The sequence below is a fragment of the Rhinatrema bivittatum genome, chromosome 2, assembly GCF_901001135.1.
Source record: "Rhinatrema bivittatum chromosome 2, aRhiBiv1.1, whole genome shotgun sequence".
Taxonomy (NCBI): domain Eukaryota; kingdom Metazoa; phylum Chordata; class Amphibia; order Gymnophiona; family Rhinatrematidae; genus Rhinatrema; species Rhinatrema bivittatum.
The window spans coordinates 168,011,273-168,038,518 of NC_042616.1; the positions used below are offsets into that span (position 1 = coordinate 168,011,273).

At 45.5% G+C, this 27,246-nt stretch overlaps 1 protein-coding gene across 5 annotated transcripts in view; it reads left to right on the forward strand.

Moving 5' to 3' along the window:
* Positions 1-27,246, forward strand: part of AKAP9 (A-kinase anchoring protein 9) — a 687,299-nt gene that overhangs the window by 102,411 nt on the left and 557,642 nt on the right. The window lies entirely within an intron of this gene.

The following is a 27,246-nucleotide window of genomic DNA, read 5'->3' on the forward strand; positions in this document are numbered from 1 at the left end:
CACCCAATCGTCACCGGCAGGAGCATCAAAGAAACTGGTCATCAAATCTCGCCAGAAGCACCAGGGCAGCAGTGACCGCCCATCACAGACTCCATCTAAGGCATCCGTATCGTCTTCCTCGGTGCCGGAGAAAGACCGGACTGAGCACCGAGGGAAGAACTGGCATCGACACAATTGTACTCCTGGTACCGGCACCAACACCGCATAAGCCTCGATGGCTCTCGAGCCGATTGCGAAGAGGACACGGGTAGAGGAACCTTTAACCTCCTCTCCACCCGAGAAACCAAGGCGATCCCCACCAATAATCGGTGCCGGTACTGAGCCCCCACAAGTTCCAGTGGAGGTGACAGTAGCACCTAGCCAGCCTCCCCCTGTAGCTGCGATACCTACACCAGCTTTCAGGGAGGAACTGGACGGTTTCATCCACCAGTCAGTGCTTGATGCTCTCTGAGACTTACAGCCATTGATGCCGGCCCCCATACCGACACTGGAGCCATCGATATTTGCACTGTTGCTAACCCGATTGGATACACTCATCAGTGCCCTTCCGATACAACCTGGGCCACTGATGCCAAAGCAACCCACAAAGTCTCTGAAAGCCCCGATTCCCATTCCGTGCTCCTCAGAAGACAAAGGCACGGACTCCAGTCCAATTTCAACACCGATTCCACCGATGCCGGAACCGATGCTTGGTCCATCAGGGCTCTCGGGACCGAGAGGCCCATGTTTCCTCTCGATGCTTTCGGTGCTGCTGAAATCCAAATCTGTGCTACCGCATCTTCCATTGAGGCCATCGAAGGATCCATCGGTGCCAACACGTCCTACAGTACCAACCTTCTTCCCTCCCTCAGGATCTTGACTAGTCTCTTTTTGACACTTGGGAAGATGTTGACACCGACACATCCATGGAGGATATCTTATCAGAACCATCTCTTCCAGAAGAAAGGAGAAAATCTCCCCCAGAAGACCTCTCCTTTGCTAATTTTGTAAGGGAGATGACAGAGACAATCCCCTTTGACCTGATTACAGAGGAGGACACATGCCATAAGATATTGGAAGACCCAATTTGTTGATGCTCCGAAAGAAGTTATGGCTATCCCTGTCCACGAAGTGCTAGTGGATCTCCAGCATCGTCTCTGGGAGCATCCTTGTACTGTCCAGTCAGTGAATAAGAGGTCAGATGCAACTTATTTAGTACAACATATTCCTGGATTCCAATAGCCACAACTACCCCATCAGTTGGTGGTAGTTGAGTCCGCACAGAAGAAGGCCAGAAAACTGTGCCCTCACTCTTCAACACCTCCTGGAAAATACCAAAAATTCCTTGATATTTCGAGTTGCAAGATGTTTCAGGGCTCTATGCTAGTATCACACATAGCTGCATACCAACTTTACATGACACAGTATCAAAGGGATCTCTGGAAACAGGATCAGGGAATAGCCAACTCTCTTCCCCAACAATAGCAAGATAGTCTTAATGCCATACTACAGAAAGGCCTTGAGGCTGGGAAACATGAGGTTTGTGCTGCTTACGACTCCTTTGAAACAGCTTCTCGCTTGTTGGTGACGGGCATCAGCGCCAGGTGTGGGCCTGGCTGAAAGCATCAGACTTGAGAGCTGAAGTCCAAGACAAACTTGCTGATTTGCCAAGTACCGGTGAAAACCTATTCGGAGACAAGATACAAGACACAGTGACCCAACTAAAAGACCATAATGAGACCCTGCGGCAATTATCCACAGTTACTACCGAGGCCCCTTCCTCTGAAAGAAGATCCACGAGAAGGGACCCTAGAAAACAATTTTATCGCCCACGCAGATACTCCCATCTACATCTCGCGTGAGACCATCCAGGCCGTCTCAGAGCACATCCTCGACAGCCCAAGATATACAGGCCTCAGCCACCACCTCAAACAGGCCAAGCCTCTGGATTTTGAAACCTATCCAGAGAACAGCAATCACTCCACAAATCCAGTTCCAGATTTGCCAGTAGGAGGTTGAATTCACCACTTCATAACAAACTGGCTCAATATTACCATAGACCAATGGGTTATATCCATCATAACCCAGGGATACCATCTAAACTTCCTCATGGTACCCCCAGATTCACCACCCAATCCACTATGGATGCGAAAAGATCACACAACCCTTCTAGAGTCAGAACTCTTCACCCTTCTGGGTGCCAGGACTGTGGAACCTGTTCCCCAGGCACAGCAGGGCAGAGGGTTCTACTCCCGCTATTTTCTCATTACAAAGAAATCAGACTGCCTCTGCCTCATCCTAGACCTCCGCAATCTCAACAAATTTCTACGAAAAGAAAAATTCAGGATGGTGTCCTTGGGCACCATGCTTCCCCTTCTGCAAAACGCAGATTGGCTCTGTTCTCTAGATCTTCAAGACGCTTACGCTCACATTCCAATATTCCCACGTCACCGCAAATACCTGCATTTCCTAGTGGGACAGCAACACTTTCAGTACTGGGTTCTGCCTTTTGGACTTGCCTCGGCACCCTGTGTATTTACAAAGTACATAGCAGTGGCTGCGGCCCATCTACGCAAGAAAAGCATACACATCTTTCCTTACCTGGACGACTGGCTCATCAAGAGCAAGGAACTCTCGACGCTCTCAAGCTCACTATTAATCTGCTACACTCGTTGAGATTTCTCATCAACTACCAAAAATCCCACCTGACTCCATCTCACCCTCCTGACTTTCATCAGAGCAGATTTGGACACCACAGTGGCAAAGACCTTCCTGCCCAACGACCGCGCAGACACACTTTCCAGGCTAGCTACGTCTCTGTGCACAAAACACACAGCTTCAGCCCATCAATTCCTAACGTTGCTGGGCCACATGACTTCCACGGTCCACTTCACTCCTATGGCCAGATTGGCCATGAGAATAACTCAATGGACTTTGAAATCTCATTGGCTCCAAGCCACTCAACCTCTGTCAACCCAGATTCATGTAACCCACCAGCTATGTCAGTAACTTCTCTGGTGGGCAAACAAAGCCAACTTGCTAACAGGTTTACACTTCCAGCAACCAGTTACACAAGTGACCTTAACCACGGATGCCTCCAACTTGGGTTGGGGAGCTCACGTGAACAATCTTCAAACTCAAGGTACTTGGACGAAACTCGAAGCAACATTTCAGATCAACTTCATAGAGCTTTGAGCTATATGTTATGCCCTTTATGCGTTCAAGGACTAACTTTCACATAAGACTCTTCTCATACAAACGGACAACACAGTTGCAATTTGGTACTTGAAAAAGCAGGGCGGCACAGGCTCTTATCTCCTCTGCCAAGAAGCTGCGCAGATCTGGGCCTGGGCCCTTGCACACTCCATGTATCTCCGGGCCACTTATCTGGCAGGCATACAGAACGTAGTAGCAGATTGCCTCAGTCGACAGTTCCATCCCCACGAATGGTCTCTGGATCCTGTGGTAACGACCAGAATCTTCCAATGCTGGGGTCAGCCAACAATAGACCTCTTTGCATCCGAACTGAATCACAAAGTGGACAGATTCTGCTCCCTGCACAGGCAACAAAACAAGTTAGCCATGGATGCCTTCGCTCGCCCGTGGAACACAGGCCTCCTATACGCGTATCCCCCGATACTGCTGATAGAAAACTCTCGTGAAGCTACAACAGGACAAAGGGTCAGTGATACTCATAGCCCTGTACTGGCCTCGACAAGTGTGGTTTACCATACTTCTTGACCTGTTGATCAGAGAACCCATTCACCTGGGCACAGCGCCCACTCTCATAACTTAGAACCAAGGCATTGTTGCGACCGTTGCTGCCCAACATCTCCAGTCCGCCCTCCTCACCTCCTTGGCGACTCCCTCTTGCTCAAGTGGAAGGTTGGCTGCCGCTGCGTCATTCTGCTGTTTTCCTCCGGTGTCTCCGGAGCGGCTCGATGCTGCAATCCGCCATGTTGCCTAAGGGCGTGCGCGCGGCCCCGACTGATGACCAGCAATGGTGCGAACCTCAGGGGCGTCCCCCTGAGATGACGTCAGCAGTACTGGATATATAAGGTCTTAGAAGTCTCTAACGATTCGAGTTAGCAAGGACCAGTTTCGCACTCTCCTAGCTACTCTGCCTCCTCGGACTTACCAGGGGTACCCGCTCCTCAGGGGCCTCGCTCTCTCTTTGTTTTTCAGGTCACAGTCAGGAACCGGTACTCGCTCCTCGAGGGCCCATGTTCCCAGACTGGTTGCTGAATACTTACTCTGCCTGGAAGTCATCGCTGCCTACTACACCAGTGAGTTACACTCTCTCTCTCTCTCTCTCTCAGAGCTTTCCCTGGAACCAGGTACTCGCTCCTTGAGGGCTTAACTCATTCCAACACCTGGACTACTTCTAGAGACTATTGTGTGAGTGTTACCATCAAGGTTCTGTTCCTGAACTCTGCATACTCTGCCTACTCACTATATTCAGTTTCTCTACAGCTCAGTTATCCAGGATCGCTGTTCCAGTACCTGAGGGACTACAGCCCTGCCGGGCACTTCCAGCTCACTACTGCCACCTCTGGTGGTTCAATATACTGTTTAATAAAAGAACTAGTGTGTGTCTGTCTCCATACTCTGAGCTTGACCGGTGGTCCCTCTCGGGATCTTCCCCCGGGGGCGTGGTCATCTGCCACCGGCCCAAGGATCCACCCACAACTACCTCAAATACCAACAGGCATGTTACGCCATCCGAACCTTCAGACCCTATCCCTCACAGCCTGGATGTTGAAAGCTTGATCCTGCAACCACTCAACCTTTCAACTGATGTCTCTCAAGTGCTTGTAGCCTCACGAAAGCCTTCCACACGGAAATCCTATTCTAAGTGGAATAGATTTACCATATGGTGCACGCAAAAAGGTATCGACCCTTTTTCCTGCCCCACTCCATCTCTATTAGACTACCTCTGGCACCTTTCAGACTCTGGTCTCCAGACTTCTTTGGTAAAGGTACATCTGAGTGCCATCTCAGTGTACCACAAAGGAGTTGGAGATGCCCCGGTAACAGTGCAACCCCTTGTGAGTAGGTTTATGAGGGGCCTACTACAACTCAAGCCCCCTCTACGGCCACCAGTCACTGAATGGGACCTGAATGTAGTACTTACAAGGCTCATATGCTCCCCATTTGAGCCTTTGCACTCTGCGATGTTACATTTCTTACATGGCAAGTTCTCTTCCTAGTAGCCATTACATCTGCTCAAAGGGTTAGTGAGTTACTTGTCACATATTCACCCTATTCCAGGTTCCTACATGACCGAGTGGTCCTCTGTACTCACCCTAAATTCCTTCCCAAGGTGGTTACTGACTTCCACTTGAATCAGTCTATAGTCTTGCCCACATTTTTCCCAAGGCCCCATTCTCACCAGGGCGAGAGGATTTTACACACCTTGGACTATAAACGTGCACTTGCATTTTACCTAGACCGCACGGCGGTCCATAGGAAATACAACCAACTCTTTGTTTCTTTCGATGAAAACAAACCAGGAGTTGCAGTGGGAAAACAAACTCTCTCCAATTGGTTAACAGACTGTATTGAATTTTGCTATGACAAAGTGGGCCTTCCTCTCCAGGGATGAGTAAAGGCACACTCTGTAAGAGCCATAGCAACCTCAGTAGCACACTATCATTCAGTACCGATTGCTGACATCTGTAAAGCTGCAACATGGATCTCTCTCCACATATTTGCAGCACATTACTGCCTGGACAAGGAAGGATGTCAAGACTCTGCCTTTGGCCAATCTGTCTTAAAGAACTTATTCCCAGTGTAATCCCAACTCCTTCCACATCCACCTGCTGTGATTTTCAGGCTGCCTCATTTTTACCAACAGTTGTGCTTGTTGCACAAGTTGTACGCTGTTGGACCAAACAAATATGAGTCAGCCTGTAGCTTGCTAATCACCCACATGAGAGGACTACCATCCTGCTTGTTCTGTGAGAAAGCAGAGTTGCTTACCTGTAGCAGGTGTTCTCACAGGACAAGCAGGATGGTTGTCCTCACAAATGGGTGACATCGAGGATGGAGCCCACCACGGAAAACTTCTGTCAAAGTTTAAACAGAACTTTGACTGGCCCCTACTGGGCATGCCCAGCAAGGCACTGACCCTGCAGCCAGCAGGGGTCTCCCTCCAGTCTTCTTTTTTCCGCGCAGCAGTTGCCACGCGGTGAAAGGAGCTCTCTTACCACGTTCCTGACAGGAATTCGGTTTTTTCTTTCCGAAGAAAATTTGCCCCTCAGGGGTCTCCCTTCGACAAATTTTTGTCGCCTTCGCGGAATCCGGTAAGTTTTTTGCCGTTTTTCATCGACTGCCGTCGATTTTGGCCCTTGAGGCCTGTTGGCACTTACCGATCCCGCGGCTAAATTTGGCCCTAGGCCATGGCGACGGGGTTCCGTCGTTGTCCGGATTGCACCCGGACTATGTCAATCACAGACCCCCATAGGGTCTGTGTTTTGTGTTTGGGTAGTGAGCATGATGTCCTGACTTGCACTAAATGTGCCCTAATGACACCTAAGGGTCGTAAAGCCAGGATGGAGAAGATGGGGCTCCTCTTCCATGCACCCACCCCAACACCATCGATAGCATCGACGTCATCGGAACCGGCACCGTCGAAGTTGCACCACCACCGTCAACCCTCCGGTGACCGTCCACCACCGATGACTTCTCGGCCGTCGACTCCTGTCCCCTCCCCGGATGGGCGAGGAGATCGGAAGGACAAACATCGCCATCGGCGGCACAAGTCTCGGCCCGTCGAGGATCCACAGCCATCGACCTCTGCACAGGCCGAGCCACCGACAAAAAAGCCTCGGTCAGACCTGGCACCGTCCACGTCTCGTTCGCAGGCATCGAGGAAACCCTCACCCTCTCGGGGTGTGGGAGCCGTGATCCCACCGGTTACGGTGGTCCCTCCGGCTCTGCCTCAGCCTCCCTCTCCCGTCGAGCCGGGTATGGTTACCCCTGGTCTCCGGGCAGAACTGGACCGGCTGGTCCAGGAGGCCATCGAGAAAGCGATGCAAAGGTTCCAGCCTCCACCGGCACCGTCTCCGGCACCGCCTCCGGCACCGACCCCGGCACCGACCACCGAGCCTTTGCTGGACGCCCTAGCACCGCTACTACGCCGCATGGACGCACTTATGACAGCACTTCCATCGGTGATTCCAGTAGCACCGACTACACCATCGTCTCCGGCAGGATTCTCATCGGCAGGAGAAACACCGTTTCTGATTCTCCCGTCCGGGGTAGTCCCATCGGTGCCTTCGCATACCTCTCCACCGATCTATCCCTCGGCTCCATCGATTCCAAGACCGGCACCGATTCCATCGGCAGCCCCGAAACCCTCGATGCCATTCCCAGTTCCGCTTGCAGCACCGATTCCATCCAGATTTCCATCGATGCCTTTGGATCCTCAACCAGGTCCTTCAGGGCTGCAAGCCCCACGTGACCCTTATGATACCTGGGGTGATGATACATCTTCTGATACAGATTTGCCATCGCCACCATCTCCTACAGAGAGTAGAAAACGATCTCCTCCTGAGGATCTCTCCTTTATTAATTTTGTAAAGGAGATGTCAGAAATTGTACCTTTTCAGCTGCAATCTGAGACCGATGACAGGCACCAAATGATGGAACTGCTCCAATTTCTGGATGCTCCAAAAATCATCGCTTCCATCCCCATTCACCAGGTATTTCTGGATCTTTTAAAGAAAAACTGGGAATCTCCTTCATCTGTGTCACCAGTTAATAAGAAAGCTGACTCCACATACCTCGTCCAGTCAGCACCAGGATTTCAGAAGCCTCAACTGGATCATCGCTCTGTTGTAGTTGAGTCCGCGCAAAAGAAGGCCAAGCGCCTAAAACCACACTCTTCCACTCCCCCTATCAAGGACAATAAATTCCTGGATAGTGTGGGACGGAAAGTGTATCATGGGGCTATGTTGATATCTCGCATAGCTTCATACCAACTTTACATGGCTCAATACAACAGAGCCATCCTTAAACAGATGCAGGACTACGCTGACACGTTACCGGACCAATACCAGCCACAGCTTCAAGCCCTTCTTCACAAAGGATTTGAGGCTGGGAAGCACGAGATTAGAACGGCCTACGATATCTTCGATGCTTCCACAAAAGTCTCAGCTACTGCCATCTCAGCCAGACGTTGGGCTTGGTTAAAGTCATCTAACCTTCGCCCAGAGGTCCAGGATCGTCTAGCCGATTTACCCTGCTTAGGGGACAATCTGTTTGGAGAACAGATTCAACAAATTGTGGCAGAATTGAAGGATCACCACGAGACGTTGAAGCAACTTTCGTCTGTTCCATCTGAGGTATCCTCCAAACCACCACCTAAGAAGGACTCTAAAAAGTCTTTCTTTCGGCCACGTCGTTACTATCCTCCGTCGGCTAGGCCTCGTCCGGCTCGATCCTCCAGCAGACCTCAGCCACGCCAGCCTCGGAAACAAAGACCTGCTGTAGCCCCACCTCCTGGGCCTGCGGCGGGCCTTTGACTTCCCGGTACGGAGCACATGCCACATCCCGCTTCCCAACATCCCTGTAGGGGGTCGCCTGTACCACTTTTTACAGCGTTGGATACAGATTACCTCAGATCAGTGGGTGCTGGCAATTATCGCACAGGGTTACCACCTCAACTTCATAACTCTTCCGGCAGACTCCCCGCCTCTTCAAGCATGGAGTCTATCCAGCCATTTGACTCAATTACAACAGGAAGTATCCCTTCTTTTGTAATCAAATGCTATAGAACCCGTCCCTCCCTCTCAACGAGGCAAGGGATTCTACTCCAGGTTCAGGCAGGCTTTTCCTAACTCCAATATCATTTAACTCCTAACAATCATCACATCACCATCAACATCACTATTAGCTACCTCTTACAATGTAATTATATGTAATTAGCTGGTTTTCCTTTTTCCTTTTTCCTTCTCATTCCAAGTTCAATTTTCCTTGTTACATGTAACTGCTATTTCCGCACTATTGTTCAAGTTTAAGTTTATTTTGCACTCCTGTTTCATGTGAACCAGCATGATGGGACTATTGTCTTGAATGTTGGTATATAAAAAACTTAAATAAAATAAAATAAATAAATAATACCAAAGAAGTCAGGGGGGCTACGTCCCATTTTGGACCTTCGGGCCCTCAACAAGTACCTTCAAAAAGAAAAGTTCAAGATGGTAACCCTGGGCTCGCTACTCCCTCTGCTGCAAAAGGGGGATTGGCTGTGCTCTCTCGACCTAAAGGATGCTTATACCCACATTGCGATAACACAATCCCATCGCAAGTATCTGCGGTTTCTGGTAGGCCGCGACCATTATCAATACCGAGTACTACCCTTCGGTCTGGCATCTGCTCCACGAGTCTTCACCAAATGCCTCGTAGTGGTAGCAGCATTCCTCAGGAAGGTAGGTGTCCACGTCTACCCCTATCTGGACGATTGGCTAATCAGGGCCTCCACCCCTCAGATTGCTCAATCCTCCCTAAAATTGACAATCAACACACTCCTTTCCTTAGGGTTTCTTGTCAATTACGAGAAATCTTGCTTAGTCCCATCTCAAACCTTATCTTTCATTGGGGCAGACTTGGACACCTTACAGGCAAAGGCCTACCTTCCGCTTCAACGGGTCCAAACTCTCATGTCCCTAGCTCGCCAGCTCCAGTCTCAAGACACTGCCACGGCTCGCCAATTCCTCATTCTCCTAGGACACATGGCATCCTCGGTTCAAGTCACTCCCATGACCCGACTAGCCATGAGAGTAACACAATGGACTCTGCGACACCAATGGATTCAAGCTTCTCAGCGCCTGTCCTCCATAGTCGCAGTTACACAAGCGCTTCGCCTGTCTTTAACCTGGTGGACGACTCAAGTCAATCTCCTTCAGGGCTTACCTTTTCTCCTACCAGATCCACAAGTAATCCTAACCACCGACGCTTCCCACATCGGTTGGGGGGCCCATGTGGACGATTTCCAAACCCAAGGGTTATGGTCACCAGAGGAAGCCGAACACCAGATAAATTTTTTGGAACTTCGAGCAATCCGCTACGCGCTCAGAACGTTCAAAGATCGTCTATCGAATCAGATAATCTTAATACAGACAGACAATCAAGTGGCCATGTGGTACATAAACAAGCAGGGAGGCACAGGCTCCTTCCTTCTGTGTCAGGAAGCTGCGCAGATTTGGGCAGAAGCCCTCTCCCACTCCATGTACCTCAGGGCCACTTACCTGCCGGGAGTAGACAATGTATTGGCAGATCAGCTGAGCCGGGTCTTCCAACCACACGAGTGGTCACTCGATCCTCTGGTAGCGACCTCTCTGTTTCACAAGTGGGGTTCTCCCCGCATAGATCTCTTTGCGTCCCCTCAGAACCACAAAGTAGACAATTACTGCTCTCTCATTCGAAGCCAGCACTCTCGGCCGAGGGATGCCTTCTCCCTCAAGTGGACGACAGGTCTGCTCTATGCATTCCCTCCACTTCCTCTTCTGTCAAGGACTCTTGTGAAGCTTCGCCAGGACGGAGGAACCATGATCCTGATAGCACCCCACTGGCCACGCCAGGTGTGGTTTCCCATTCTCCAGGATCTCTCCATCCGCAGGCACATCCCTCTGGGAGCGGATCCGCATCTGCTCACTCAGAACGACGGATGCCTCCTCCATCCCAACCTCCAAGCCTTGTCCCTGACGGCATGGATGTTGAAAGGTTAGTCCTTCAGCCTTTTAACCTTTCGGATTCGGTTTCTCGTGTCCTGATAGCTTCACGAAAGCCCTCCACCAGAAGATCCTATTCGTATAAATGGAAAAGGTACACATCATGGTGCACATCTCAGTCCCTTGATCCCCTTTCCTGTCCAATCTCTAAGTTCTTGGACTATTTATGGCATCTATCGGAATCAGGTCTTAAAACCTCTTCCATTAGGATGCATGTCAGTGCGGTATCCGCTTTCCATAAAGGTATAGAGGGTGTCCCTATTTCAGTACAACCCCTGGTAACACGCTTTCTTAAAGGCTTGCTCCATCTGAAGCCACCCTTACGTCCTCCGGCCCCATCTTGGGACCTTAATCTGGTTCTTGGTCGTCTAATGAAACCACCTTTCGAACCTCTACACTCCTGTGAATTAAAGTATCTCACATGGAAAGTGTTATTCCTTTTGGCTATCACTTCAGCTCGCAGGGTTAGTGAGTTACAGGCCCTAGTTACCTATCCGCCTTACACTAAGCTCCTGCAGGACCGGGCGGTACTCCGCACTCACCCTAAATTTTTACCTAAGGTAGTTTCTGAGTTTCATATTAATCAATCCATCATACTACCTATCTTTTTTCCCAGGCCCCACTCCAACTCCGGGGAACAGACTCTGCATACCCTAGACTGTAAACGAGCTCTAGCTTTTTATCTAGACCATACAGTTACTTACAGGAAGAGCACTCAATTGTTTGTCTCTTTCCATCCTAACAAGTTAGGACAACCTGTGGGTAAGCAGGCTCTTTCCTCCTGGTTGGCGGACTGCATTTCTTGTTGCTATCAGCAAGCTGGCATTCCTTTTCAAGACCGTGTAAAAGCACACTCTGTGAGGGCCATGGCGACTTCGGTGGCACACCTTCGATCGGTGCCACTTCCTGACATCTGTAAAGCTGCAACCTGGAGTTCTCTCCATACTTTTGCAGCCCACTATTGTTTGGACAAAGCTGGAAGACAGGACTCCATCTTCGGCCAATCTGTCTTGCGTAACCTTTTTCCAACATGATGTACCAACACCCTTCCACCTTCCCGGTAGGGTGCGGATGCCCTTACCAAATTCCACCCCAGTTGTTGTGCCTCTTGCACGTCGTTGGGTGCATTTGGTGCAAGTCAGGACATCCTCAGCTCGGTACTCACCCATTTGTGAGGACAACCATCCTGCTTGTCCTGTGAGAAAGCAAATGTTGCTTACCTGATGTAACAGGTGTTCTCACAGGACAGCAGGATGTTAGTCCTCACAAAACCCGCCCGCCACCCCGCGGTGTTGGGTTCGTTTTGTTTTTACTTTTTAGGCACTGCCTGTAGCTTTGAAAATCAGACTGGAGGGAGACCCCTGCTGGCTGCAGGGTCAGTGCCTTGCTGGGCATGCCCAGTAGGGGCCAGTCAAAGTTCTGTTTAAACTTTGACAGAAGTTTTCCGTGGTGGGCTCCATCCTCGATGTCACCCATTTGTGAGGACTAACATCCTGCTGTCCTGTGAGAACACCTGTTACATCAGGTAAGCAACATTTGCTTTCTCCCAGGATAGCAGGATGTAGTCCTCATGAAACCCACCCACCACCCCATGCAGTTGGGTCTGAAACGTTTTATTATTTTATTTTTTTCACTCACACCTTTTGCTACAAATGAGACTGAAGGGCGACCCCTGTGGCTACAGGGATTATGGCATGCTGGGCATGCTAAGTGTACCAGTCAAAAGTTCTAGAAACTTTGACAGAAAAGTTTTCCGTGATAGGGCTCCATCCAGTGACGTCACTCACATGTGAGGACTACATCCTGCTGTCCTGGGAGAACACCTGTTACAGGTAAGCAACTCTGCTTTATGTGACTACATCAGTTATTTCCTCCAGCATAAAAAGTAAGGCACAAATAGTTTGCTTCAGCTCAGAGAAAGTTTACTAGTTCTGTTCATTCTTGCAATACCATTTACATCCGGGATCCTGCTAAGAAGAAGCTGAGCTGTTCCTTAAGGCCACAGAGCACGTTGTTAGAAAGCAGAGAAGGCAGCCTTAAACAGGAAAAATATAGGAACCATTGTCAGTCGTGACAGGGACAGCAGGGAAAGCAAGTAGGAAAAAAAAGGCCAAAAATAAGCTACCTGCGAGTTAAAGGAAAAAAAAAAAAGTAATTCCCGAAAAAAAAAAAGCCCAAACTCATGGTAAATAAGTGAGGTTGGAAGCACAGTTCCAACCAGATACCTGAGTCTGCCCCACTGTAAAATTCACTTATGTTGATCATGTGGCATCTTATAAATTGTGGTGACATGGTAAACGTGTTTTCTGTTGCTCATATGAAATTGCAGGACCTTGGTGGGCACTCTTAGTGGCCTTTACTTTTCCTTTTTTTCTCTTCCTCCGCCATGCAGTATAAAGGGTACATACTATAACAGGCACTTGTTTCCTGTGACATATTTTTCAAAATTTTGCAGCAATTATGTGGCAGATTAGCATAATTTTATAGAATGCTTCTTATCTCTTTGATTGAAAACCTTTCATATTGTTTTTAAATATCATGTAAACTATGTACAATTAGAAAATCTACCAAGTGCAAAAATCAACTATTTATCATGTAATACATGTTATAAACTTTTAACTATAAAATATTTTTGTTTTGACATGAAATACAGTGCAACTATTTTTTTTATATTTTCTTGAGAAAGTTCTTCTCTTTCTGTATATATGAGCTTAGGTATCCTGAAGCTGTTCTCAACATCAGCAGAGTTTGTTGTTCTGTTAATTAACATTAAAGCCATTGTTCCCAGCTGTGGGACAGGAGTAGCTGCAGACTTCCAAAATACATCCAAATCTTTGTAAACTGGTATAGAGTTGGCAGATGCAAGAACCTTTGTATAAAGATGAAATTCTTTTAAAGGAATATCACACCATCCATGAATATCAAATTCATCTTTACTATGATTTAAATAAGAGATTTTGAGAGATCAGACACTCTACTTGCTCTGTCCACTCCATCCTCAGCCTTTCCTTTCCTGTTCCCTTCAGGAGGGTAGGTATTGTATTAGGGAGCAGAGCAACTTGGATTTTGTCTGCTCCAGCCTTAGCCTTCTCCTGTTCCCAGCAGGTTGCCTGGGAGGAGAGAGGCTGTAGTATGAAGCAGATATATTAATTGCAGGGATCTGCTGAATCAGACCTTCAGACACTGGAGCTTCTCTCAGATGATTGAATTAGCATGGGGGAGCTTCAAGTTTGTTTGAAAATTGTGTGGCAGGTTTTATATTATTCAATGTTAAGCCAATAAGGGAGCCGATGCGATAAATTGGCACGGAAAACGGGTGTTCAGTGTTACGTGCCTGCCTTCCTAACGCGTACCCAGCACCTCTTCTGGGCACATGAATGAATATTTAAATTAGGGGTTGCGCTACCAAGGAGGTGCTAGGGACAAATGATTGCCCCTAACACCTCCTTGGCAGCGGGTGCCCAGGAGAGATATCTATCAGCGGGTTAGGAAAACGGACGCTTAATTTTATGAACGTCTGTTTTCCTAACTTGTGCCCAACCACAGGTTAGGAAAATGGATGCTCGTTAATTGAGTGTCCATTTTCCTAACCTGATTGCTGCCACACTTTTTATTTTTTTTAAACCTTTTGGTTCCTCTGAGTTAATATTGCCATGATATTAAGTTGGAGGATATTTTCTGCTTTTCTGTACACTATTTTGGGTTGCTCAGAAATTAACGCCTTCTCTGGGCAGGTGTTAATTTCTGAGCGTAAAATTGTGCGGGGTGGGCGCACATTTTTTGGGGAGGGGGGATCTTGGGAGAATAGCTAATAGCTTCATCAACATGCATTTGCATGTGATGAGCTTTATTAGTTTCGCAGGGGGTTAGACGCGCGTTTTGGATGCGCTGTTCTCACAGGACAAGCAGGATGGTAGTCCTCACATATGGGTGATGTCAGTGGATGGAGCCCTGCTACGGAAAACTTTTCTGTCAAAGTTTCTATAAAGCTTTGACTGACGCTGGCGCACTGAGCATGCTCAGCCTGCAATTATCCCTGTGACCGCAGGTGTCTCCCCTCAGTCTTCTTTTTTCCGCTCTGCAGTAAGCATAGCGGTTAGGAGCTCTGTGAGAAATTCTCACAACTTTTCTTCACGGAAACACTTAAACTTTTACTTCACAAACGCTTTTTCCCTGTGCGGGTCTCCTCTCGTGTATGTTTAACTGACGCTCGGTGAGTACTATGCCCTGTTTTTCGGTCGGTTCCTATCACCTCACTACGGTTTCCCCTGCCTACCAACCGAATTGCGGCCTTCCCTCTCCCTATGTTTTCACAGTTAACCCCACATAGCCTGCGAGTGTCCTCCTGTGACCCTCTGCCTGGTTATTAGCGCTAGTGGAATAGGGACTTCCACGGTTACTGTTGCCGCCAGGGCCCCCTGTCAAATTCATATCTCGATATCTTCGTGCAGTCGATGCCCCATCGCTACCGTTGGTACCCCTTTCTAGGCTGTCCTGCCTTTTTCGACACCATCGACACACTTCCCCTGCCATGGATCCCTGCATCGATCTTTCAGTGCCATCAATGTTTTCATTCCTGGTGCTGATTTTTCCATCTGTGTCATCGATGCCCAGGCACATGCCATCGATGCACACCTCGGTCTTTTCGGTGTCGTCCATGCCTGGGTCGATGCCATCGATGCCCAGGTCAGTTCCATTGACGCCCGGGTTGACGCTATCGAGGATGTCGATGCCCGTCTCCATCCCAACGAGGACATTGACGCCCACATTATTTCCATTGGTATCCTTGTCATTCCTATTGATGCGGCCATCGATTTCGTCTATGCCGACATCAATTTCCTGATGCCATCGATGTCTTTTCGATCCTTCAATGCCACATCGTTGCCATCGATACCTATACCGATGCCGTCGGTACCTCCATCAATGTTATTGTTGCTCTACCCGGCCATCGACATTTTTTCATGTATATATTTTGACGATACCCTCGAGGCCACCCCATGCCGCCATTGATACCGTCAATACTGACATAGCACCTACACGCAATGCCCTCGCCTAAACACAGTGCTCCATGTTTTGGGGTTTTTACTACAGCCCCGTATCAGCCTACAACACTACATAGTGCAGGAGCAGTGCAGGCATGCTGACAGTCCGTCTTCATTCGCCATCCAGGACAGCGAGGGCGTTCACCTCTGCGCTGGGGAAAGACCGGGCCGAGCACTGTGGCACTCATTGTCACCGGCACGGTGATCATCCACCACAGACGCCATTCAGCACATAGGTGCTATTCTACTCTGTGCTGGAGAATGCCCGGGCGGGCCGAGCAACATCATTACTGCACCGCCGCTGTTTCAAACAATGCTTGCAGTCCTCCATGCTCCAGAATGACCGGACCGAGTTCGGAGGAATTCTGCACTGGCATCATGATACATCGAGCCGCTGCAAAGAGGGCTGGGTTCATGAGTCATAATGGCTCCCCTGTACCTGAACTAGGTTCATGAGTCATAATGGCTCCCCTGTACCCGAGGCGTTCCCCACCGACACCAGTGCGGGGTGGGGTGCCTCCACAAATTAATGTGGTAGTGACAGACACGCTCAGCCTGGACTCCTCTGTACCTGTGCCACCATACCAGGTTACAGAGTTTAGTTGGACGTCTATGTCCACCAGGCTATCCCTCGATGACTCCTGAAATCCATGGAGCCATCCATCTTCGCCGGCTTGTCCTTCTGCGATCCACGACGGTTGGTAAGTTCTCTACTTTAATCCCGCTTCAGCGACAATCCCATTGAGATCTGTTCTCTAAACCGGGCCATATGGTTCGATAGGTTCTAGGTCGTCTGGCCTTCCAAGAGCCGTATTAGTGTCACATATCGCTATTGCCAGCTATGTTTGACACAATACCAAGAGAACCTCTCTACCAATCATTTGGGATTACATCAGGACATCCTCCCGTTGTTAACAACGGGACTCTGTACTGATTAATACTCTGGTTTCTGGTTCCTAATTAAGGACTGAAATTCCAGATGCATTCTCTGATTTGCTAAACATGAGATTCAGCAAACACTGTCTCAATTGCAAATCCACCTCTATACCTGGCGACAAGTCTCGTCATTTTCTTGTATAGCACACACACATGCGGGTACGACTCTTACCGCTCACACTCCCGTGGGAGATTACATGATATCCTGATTATGTCAGCCCTGCCAGTTGGACACCTCCTGGTCTCTCAACTTCCCGGATATCAGAGCGGCCACCCCACTTTGTACCAAGGTTCAGGGTACAGTCCTCCGGACGCTTCAAAGCGCAGAGGGGGAGGAGGGGGAGTTTTAATCTCACTATTCTTTCTTTCAACAGAAAGTAGTTACTCTCTGCCCATCCTGGACCTCAGAAATATCAACTTTCTTCAGAAGGCACAGGTAAAATGGTATCTCTCGTCACCATGTTTCCGTACCGCAGTAAGTAGGTTGCCTCTCTCTTCTATTTTTTCTGTGTGCTTCATGGTGAGTCAACAATATTACAATCCCAAGCTCTGCCGGTTGCACCACCTTCGGCACCAGCTTAGTCATTACATCACTAGCAGTGACTGCTGTTTCTCTACGGAGTAAAACATCATTCATGTTTTTCCTTGCATGGACAGCTGCATAACAACAGTCAACCCAAGCAAGGACCTCTACCTTCTTCATGACTCACTATAAATCTACTACCTGAGATTGCTCTTCACTGCCATAAATCCCATATACAACTTCTGGACACCACAGTCACAATGACCTTCCTGTCCAACAACCGCGCAGACATTCTGACAAATTCTTATATGTCTCTGCGCACATACACCATAACCTGAGCCCCTCAATTCTTTCATTGTTGGGCCACGGTACTTTTTCACCATGCATTTACTCATGGGTTAAAAAAATTTTTTTTTTTTTTTTGCTATGAGTAAGATTCAGTGAAATCCAATTATCAGTGGACCTAAGCTGTTCAACTGCTATTGTCCATGATCCATAATGCAGATCTAGAGCAAAAACCTAGACTGGTCCTGCTCATGCTCGCATTTACTCAGGGTTGCAGAGTTAGAACTAACATCTTCTCAACCCAGTATGCATCTTCTCCGCTCCATGCAGACTTTCACATTAACTTCCTGGAGCTTTGAGCCATGAGTTATGCCTTTATACCTTACAATACTGCCTATGCAGCAAACCTTTGTGCATACAGACAGCTAGTGACATTGTGGTATTTCCAACACACAAGCACGCACAACCTCTTAGCTGCTCTGCTAGGAAGCTGTGCAGCTCTATTCTTGGCCCTTGCTCACTCCATGCATCCCCGGGCCACTTGTCTAACAGACTTACTGAACGCACTAGCAGACCTTCTCCACATAAGTTTCATCCCGGATGGTCCTGGATTATATGTGTAGCGAGAAAAATCTTCTACCGCTGAGGTCAACTGAACTTGCCCTCTGCGTCTGAATCAAACCACATGGTGGCCAGATCCTACTCCCTACACATGTCTTCAATGCATTCCCATGGACGCCTTTGCTGCAACAAAGGCCTCTTATATGTGTCTCTTTTGATGCCTCTCATAGCCAGCACCCTTTTTATGCTGCACCAGGATGGGGTTCACTGTTCCTCAGACCAATGTCCTGGCCGAGACCAGTATGCTTTCCCATACTTCTCAATCTATCATACCAGTAACCAATTCGCCTTCTCACAGGTCAGTCTCATATCATGGACTCACTGATGTTCTCAGGTACATAAAAAATCTTACCATTCAAAATGGTAAGATAAAATCTTACCATTCAAAATGGCATGATTTACCACATGTCACATACAAAAGAAAAAGGGGTTTTATCCCCTTTATTTCTACACCACTCTTTTCTCTTACTCCCTCGGATTCTGCTCCCCAGACATCCTCTACATGGGTATGCCTCGATTCCAATTGGCGTACCACTTGGGAGTGGGGATACCCGATTAACGGTTCAACCCCTTCCGAGTCAGCTTACCATGGGTTATCCACTGATTAAGCCGCCTCTATTTTACTGGTTACAGAATGGGGTATATATATATATATATTAGTGCTTACAAGACTCATGTGTTCCCCGTTCGAGCCTTGCCATTCCTCTCATGTAACAATCTACAATGGGAAATTCTTTCCCTTGTAGTCATCACTTCTGACAACAGTGTCAGTGAGTTCCACACCTTGTTACATACTCACCTGACCCTCCGTGACTGAGTGGTTTTACATACTCAACTACATATTGTTCTTAAGGTAGAGGCAGCATCTCACCTTACTCAGAATATACTCTGTCCATTTTCCAACACCTCTCTCTCCCCAGAGCGAGAGGGTTTTTCCACTCCTTGGACAGTACTAGTGCACTTGCATTCTATCCAGACCGCACTACACTCCATAGGAATTACACCTAACTCTTTCCTCATGTGGCAAAAGCCAAGCTGCGCGTTCCAGTGGGTGAACAGACCTATTCCTCCTAATTGACAGTCTGTATCTTTTTCCTACTAACAAGCAGGCATTTCACTACAACACCGTGTGTAACCACACTCTGTTAGGGCCGTACCAGCCTCAATAATTCACCTTCGGCTGCTGCCGCTTGTACATGTTTGTAAAGCTGCGATCTGGAGCTCTCTCCATCCCTTCGTAGCTCATTATCCCTTAGATAAGACTGGCCGGCATGCTTCCATGTTTGGCCAGTCCGTCTACTCCTCTTCTGTTTGGTTTAACTACCCAACATCCTTCCAGGGTTTCAGGATGCCCTCCTTACCAAATTCCACCCCCGACGTTGCGCCTTGTGCACGTCTTGGGTGCATTGGGTCCACTCTCGGGCATCCTCAGCTCAGTACTCACCCATATGTGAGGACTACCATCCTGCTTGTCCTGTGAGAAAGCAAGTGTTGCTTACCTGTAACAGGTGTTCTCACAGGACAGCAGGATGTTAGTCCTCACGAAACCCACCTGCCACCCCGCGGAGTTGGGTCTACGTACGTTTTATTATTTTAGTTTCGCTTGTGCTTTTTTGCTATAAGACGAGACTGAGGGGAGACACCTGTGGTCACAGGGATAATTGCAGGCTGAGCATGCTCAGTGTACTCAGTGTGCCAGCGTCAGTCAAAGATTTATAGAAACTTTGACAGAAAAGTTTTCCGTAGCAGGGCTCCGTTCACTGACGTCACCCATATGTGAGGACTAACATCCTGCTGTCCTGTGAGAACACCTGTTACAGGTAAGCAACACTTGCTATTCCCTTATAGCATAAGGGGTTTTGGATGCTTGTCCAACAACGAGTTAAACTGTGCACTCGGCTGAGCGCAATGAATTTCATTGGCCCTATGTGTTTCTCCTGTGGTGTCAGAGTCACGGGAGCCTATAACAGACTCATGTGCCAGAGAAAGCAGGATGCATGTCCTTTTAATCACTTAAAATTCTGCCATTTTACCAATTATGAAGTGTTGCTTCATGAGTAGTACTTGTCTTAATCTTCTTTCTTTTCCTCCAGTGCTGCTTTTCCATATTTTACAGATAACTCTTGGAGATTTCTGCATAAAAAATATTTTGCACAAAGTATATTTATTTTCTGCAGAATTCTATATATTTTATTTTTAAAATTAAATCAGTCTTTAAAATCAGTCTTTCAGTAATAATTTGAACTACACTACAGAAAATTACCTAAAAACTCTTAATTTAATTTTTTTGGTGCAGAGTTCCCCTAGTTATAGCATAATAGTACACCATAAACATGGCTTTATGGAATACTGGTAGTGGGCAGCTCAAATTCACTGATAGAAAAGTGATAGTGATGGGGACACACCTTCACAGGGGGTGGGAAGGGAGAATTTTATTTATTTATTTATTTAAAACATTTCTATACCGTTTTTTCAGTAATACTACTGTTCAAAGCGGTTCACAATGGTCTTGTAAAATAGGAGTATAGTTAATATTAAACAAAAAACCCAAAAAAAGCAAGTAAATAAATAAATGAAGCAACAATGACAATAATAGGATAAAGTAAGAATAAAAATACAAAGGGGAGTAATATCAATAATATAACTTATAATGATGGAAAAAAACAAATTGGCGATTATTTTATAAAAACTCAAAAGAAAGAAATCACTTAAAAATAATTGACTTAAAAAACAAAACATCCCAATAATTAACAACTAATATATAGACTAAACTAATATTGGTTTTCCAAACTAGGAGTAGCCATGTCTTTGAATGCTATTTGGAATAAATGGGGTTTTAAAGCTTTCTTAAACTCCTTTGCATTAAATATTTGCCTTAATGAATTCGGCAACGCATTCCAAAGCGTAGGCCCCACTACTGAAAAGGCTCGGTTTCTAGTAACGTTTAATGTAGCGTTTTTTATTGATGGCACTTCCAGTAGGTTTTGACTCGCTGACCTAAGTTCTCTCTGAGGTTTGTACACTCTTAATGAAGAGCATAACCAAGTGGAATCTGCATTATTCAACAAAGAATGTACAAGTGATAGTCTTATACTGAATTCGGTATTTAATTGGCAACCAATGTAAATTAAACAAGACTGGGGTAATGTGTTGTGTTCTAATTGTGCCAGTGAGAAGTCTCGCTGCAGAATTCAGGACTAATTGTAGTGGTTTAATCGTGTTCTCTGGCAAGCCAATATATAAATCATTACAATAGTCCAAACCCGTCAAAATTAAAGCTTGCAAAATGGATCGGTAGTCACGGAAGAATAAAAGTGGACGTAGATGTTTTAACACATGAAGTTTGAAAAAAGAGTTTTTCACTGTTTTAGAGATGTGTTGAGATAAGGATAGATTGGTGTCCAACCAGACACCTAGGTTACGTGCAAGTTTTGTGATCTGTATATCATCATTGCCCAATTTAATACTGGTAGGGGGAGCGTTTGTAGAATTAGATATAAAACTGAGATAAAGAAGTTCAGTTTTCTTCCTATTTAGTTTCAAACGGTTGTGGGCCATCCATTGCTCGATTGTGGTCATATACAGTTGAATTAATGCAATTGTGTCATTCCAAGAAGTTTTGTAGGGGATAAATAGTTGTATGTCATCGGCATACAATTTGAATTGAACGTTCAGGGAGGCCAATATTTTACACAAAGGAAAGGAGATAGATATTAAATAATATGGGCGAAAGAGATGAGCCTTGTGGAACGCCTGTAGACTGTGAGTATTTTTGAGATGAGTAGGGGCCTATATTAATTTGGCATATACGGTTAGAGAGAAAGCTTTCAAACCATTTCAGGACGGTGGACTTAATCCCTATTAGTTGAAGATCTGAAAGTAATATTCTATGGTCTAGCGTATCAAACGCTGCAGATATGTCCAAGAAAACAACAATGAAATCTGTGTAGGAGTCAAATCCCCTAAGGAAAGTGTCGAATGAAGATAACAAAAGAGTTTCAGTCGAGTGACCCTTTCTAAATCCGTGTTGGTTTGGACTTAAAATCTCATGTTCAGCTAAATAGTCTTTGAGTTGGTAAAGAACAACAGACTCTAAAACGTTTGCTATGGTACATAATGAAGCAATAGGTCTGAGAGTCGAAAAATCTAAAAAAGAAGCCGATTTATTCTTCAATATAGGTAGGACTGAAGTCTGCTTTAACTGATAGGGGTACTGCCCCGATTCTAAGGATTGATTAATTATAAGACATAAATAATCTGGATATTGTTCGATAAGAGATTTAAGTAAACCGCCAGTACACGGGTTTAGGGGGGAATTTAAAATTTTTTGTTTACTAATAATTTTCTGAATCACAAGAGGAGATGTAGTGTCAAATTCTATCCATTCTGAATTTACTACTTGTGATTCATAGTTAGGATATGGCAAGGAAGCAAATTCTTGAGATATGATCTCAATTTTATGCTGAAAAAACTTTGAAATTTGATCACATGTGTCATTTGTTACGTCTGGGTGAACTATCGAACGATCAGCAGTTTACTATGTTAAACAGCGTAGAAGGATTGTTATTAGCAAGTGCTATTTGATCTGCATAGTAATGTTTCCTAGCTTGGCTTACTTCCTTTTTGTAGCTTTTTAAGGCTACTTGGAAGTCAGTTTTTTCCTTCACATTCCTTTGTTTTTGCCACAATCGTTCATTTTGCCTTAGAGAGGTCTTCTGTTCCCTCAAATTTTTGTTGTACCAGGGGAGGGATGGTTTGTTCGTCAATTTTTTCCCAGCTGTAACTCTGAAAGGGGCAACTACATCTAGAATAGTGGTGATAGCTAAGTTCCAGTTTTCCATGGATTTATCAACATTCTCTGCTAATTTAAAGGACTTACTATTAGCAAACATATTAAGAAACGTTTCTGATATCTTTTTTCGCTGTAAGATAGGTTTCGCATTAGTGTTAACGGTTTTCTGTTGAATAGTAGCTGTAAAGGAGATCAGATGGTGATCAGACCACGGAACTGGGACATTTTTTACACTAACTGCTGGTATGTTAAGATGAGAGGAATTATAAAAAATTAAATCTAAAATGTTGCCTTTTATATGAGTAGGTTCTACAATCAATTGAGACCAACCTAATCCTGCCATAGCATCTAAAAAGGACCGAGAAGTAGTAGAAAGGTTATCGTTTTTTATATGTAAATTAAAATCTCCTAAAATGATTGTCTCAACTAAGTTTAGTGACAAAGAGGTAATCAACTCTAAGAACTTAGATAGGTTAGTATGCAAAGTTTTTGGTGGACAATAAACTAGTAGAGATACAGAGGAGGAAAAGAGAGAGACATAGTCGTCCTCTGTCTTATAGCTAGGTCTTCTGTTTTGAGGATTTTGATTTGGTAATTTGCAATGACTTGAAGGTTTGGGTAATTGTGGCTGCACAGCTGTGTCTGGTTACTGCTGCAAGAAGCTGACACTGCCCATAGCTCAGCCCTTACCTCAGGTTCCAGGGATCGCCAAATCAAAATCCCCATTTGAAGCCCTAACAATAAGGCAGAGTATCATGCTGTCTCTCCCCTTTAAACTTGTCTCCACCACTTTTACTATGCCTTCCTTCCACTATGTCTTCTCACGCTCACCTGCTTGCTGTTGCTGCCTCCATGCCAGCTTCCATGGATTGATCATATTTCTGCTGTTATGTATGCTAATGTTACAGCTCCCACTCTTATGCCTCCCACAGCCCATCAGCGACTCGAGGGACAGGATGCCATGCTGAGTTGAGAAAGCCTAACAGACAGATAGAAATGCAGACTTTCATTATATAGAATAATATGCTTCCACAAACATTGGGGCCGATGCTGTACAGTGCTCTCAGCCGAGCACACTGTGTAACCTGCAGTCGGACGCGAGTTAAATAGGCACTAATCCACCCCTAATGCAATAGGGGGATTAGTGCCTATTTAATGCGCCCGACGCGGAGTGAATGCGATAGCGCTCATCATATGCAAATGCATGTGAATGAGACTATTACTCATTCACTCCGCATTTAAAAAAAAAAAAAAAAAGTGTGCGTCTCAGACGCATATTTAGCTCTCAGGTTAATAAGTGAGCGCATGTAAAATAAGTACAGAAAAGCAGAAAAAACTGCTTTTCTTTACTTAAGTAAAAAAAAAAACCAAAACCAAAAAAAACCTCCGCAGAAGGCCAAGTTATGAAGACCAACGCCGGTAAACTCTGCATCGCGGCGTCCATTTTCATTACTGGCAGACAGCCGGTTATGAAAACCAATGCCGAGTTTACCAGCGTCTGTTTTCGTAACTGGCAGCCGCCGTGGGTTTGTGTTAGCAAGGAGGCGCGTGTACTGTGACCTAAGTATGCGCTTATTTAGGAAGGGAAAATAATGTGTTGGGTACCTAGAGCAGGCGAGAGGTATTAGCGGACTAGGCGATTGCCTAGGGTGCTGGAAGTGGGCAGGGTGCTGTGACTTGATGGTAGGAGCGGAATGTTCAAAAGTGAAAGAGTTGGGTGGTGTGTAGGGGAGCGCGTGAGCATGGAGAGTAGACGTTCTTGTTTGGTTTATTAGAGGTGTTAGTTTTGGGGCGATATAGTGGTGAGACAGAGAATTTAAATTGCAAGCAACCACGTGATACTGTGACGTCATTGCCTAGAATGACAGCAGACCCTATGGGTACCAGCCGTAACTCAGAATCAAGGGACATTGCTTCATCCCTGCATGTATTCCCTAGCCCTAATGGCCTGAATTTTGAGAGAGAAGTAAATTGTATTTTCAGATTCTTTGAAGCAATCCCTCATATCCTTCTGGCTTCTAGAAAATATTTTACTATAAGATCTTATGGTTCCAGATGAAGGCAGTTTGCCATTGGTGTGAAGGCAAGACTCTAGATCCTTTCTCCTGCCTCACACAAAAACTGCCAAGTTGAGATTCCATGACACAGCAGGTGGCTCAATTTTAAGATGCAGTTGGTGCTTATGATCACTGTACAGAAGGTAAACCCACCTCTGAATATCCTTTAGTTGTCAGATTCATGTGGGGTTTGCTTAAAATTGAGCCACCTGCTGTGTCATGGAATCTCAACTTGGTACTAACCAGTTGATGAAAGCTCCTTTTGAGCCTCTGAATTTTTGTGTGCTGAAATACCTGACCTGGAAGATTAGGTATTTGGTAGCTGTCATTTTTGCCTGTAGAGTCAGTAAGTTTCAGGCTCTAGTGATTTAACAACCTTAAACATAATTTCATCATAATAGTGTGTCTCTCTGCACGCATCCTAAATTCCTGCTTATGGTGATGTCAGATTTCTTTCTTAACCAGTCCTTCCAGAATTTTTCCCCAGGTCATATGTCCACAAAGGTGAAAAATCTTTGAACAGTTTAGACTGTAAAAGAATTGCCTTCTCTATGGAGCAGATTAAAACCCTTAGAAAGTCCATACAGATTCTTATTCTTTTTCTTTTTACCTAAATATACCTGGGAACCGCTGTTGCCAAACATACACTGTCTAATTGCATAACAGATTGCAATCTCCTGTTATACCCAGATGGTCCTAACTCTAGAAGGGCATGTCAAGGCTCATAATGTTAGAGCTCCCAGCTAACAGAAAGGGAGCAGAAGAGGAACAAACAAAAAGATATAGTCTTCTCAAGAAGGACAGGATAGTTAGAATAAAGGGAAGAGTAACATTTCATTAACAAAAAGCACCCATCTTTCCCCTCCCCCCAATGGGGGTGGAAGGGAAGAGACTGGATTATTTTCGAGAATAGGTGATGTCATGTCCATTTAAATCAGCGTAATTATAGATCTTTCTAGTATGCATGGAAAAGTTGGATAGAGATTTAGTCAAAGACCTACATAAGTCTGCAATAAATCGAGAGTTGTTGACAGTGGGAGATATTAATCTTCTGGATGATGATTGGAGATCCCATTTGTAGAAACCATTAGAAGGAAAGTGACCCTGGACTTCCTTTAAGAGCAACTGGTAAAGAAAACTTGCAAAGGAGGAGACAACACCTGACCTATTATTAACAAATGGGGAAAATGTTTCTCATGCCTACATAACCAGTCACCTGAACTCCATTGATGGTTTAATATAATAATAAAGATAGAGATGAGTCACAGAAACATCAGAGTCTTGAACTTCAACAGTATCTGTTTAAGATGGGAAGTAGCATTGGGAGGCACTGGTAGAGGAGGAAGATCCTAGTGAAGTAGAAGAGTAGTGAGCTTATCTAAAAGGAGCCATTATCTTTGTTAGGAAAGTCAATAAAAGTAAAAAAAAAAAAAAAAAAAAGAGAGAGAGAAAATATGATTTTCAAAAGAACTGAAAAGATAGGATAGAGAAATTCAGATATCTTAGGGTATAAATTCACAAAAAGCAAGCATTTTTAGTGGAAAGGAATTCTGGAAGAAGAGGTCATGACACCTAGTTTATTTGATAATGCTAAGCTATGTGATTACATTATTGAGGTACTATTATATTGGGGGTTTTAATCTATACATGTGTTAAGGGTCAGGATATCTGTTTTTAGTGACTTTTGAAATTTAAAGATATGTAAATGGAGTGCATTAATGTTTGAAATATATAGATGTTGAAGCTTTTGATTATTTATATGAAAGGCAGTATAGCAAAACAAACATGATGAGACTGAAAAGTAATGTTAGAAAATATTTCTTCAAAGAAAGGGTGGTGGTTGCACAGAACAACTTCCCAGTGGAGGTGATGAAGAGATGAGTAACCAAATTAAAAACCACATGGAATAAGAGCAGAGGATCCTTAGTTGCGAAGAAGTGAAAGCAGAACTGGAGATCATATAAGGTCTCTAATATTGTGAAAATTGGGTAGCTGGTACTGATAGACCTTAAGTCTGTTAAAAAAAATATATTAGATTTTGTATACTACTTAAAGCAACAGGTTATTTTGTATCTTGAAAAATATTGATTTTAATAAAAGTTTTTTTTAAGGAGTTTTTGTTTTGAGAGAATTCGTTTTTGCATTTTCCTTTGGTTAGAGTATTATGTTTGTTTTATGCAAATATTTGTAGCCAGTTTTTCAGTTTTTGTTCATCTACAGTATTACAACAGGAAGGAAATTGAATAGCCCAGATGGACCTTATGGTTCTTACTTT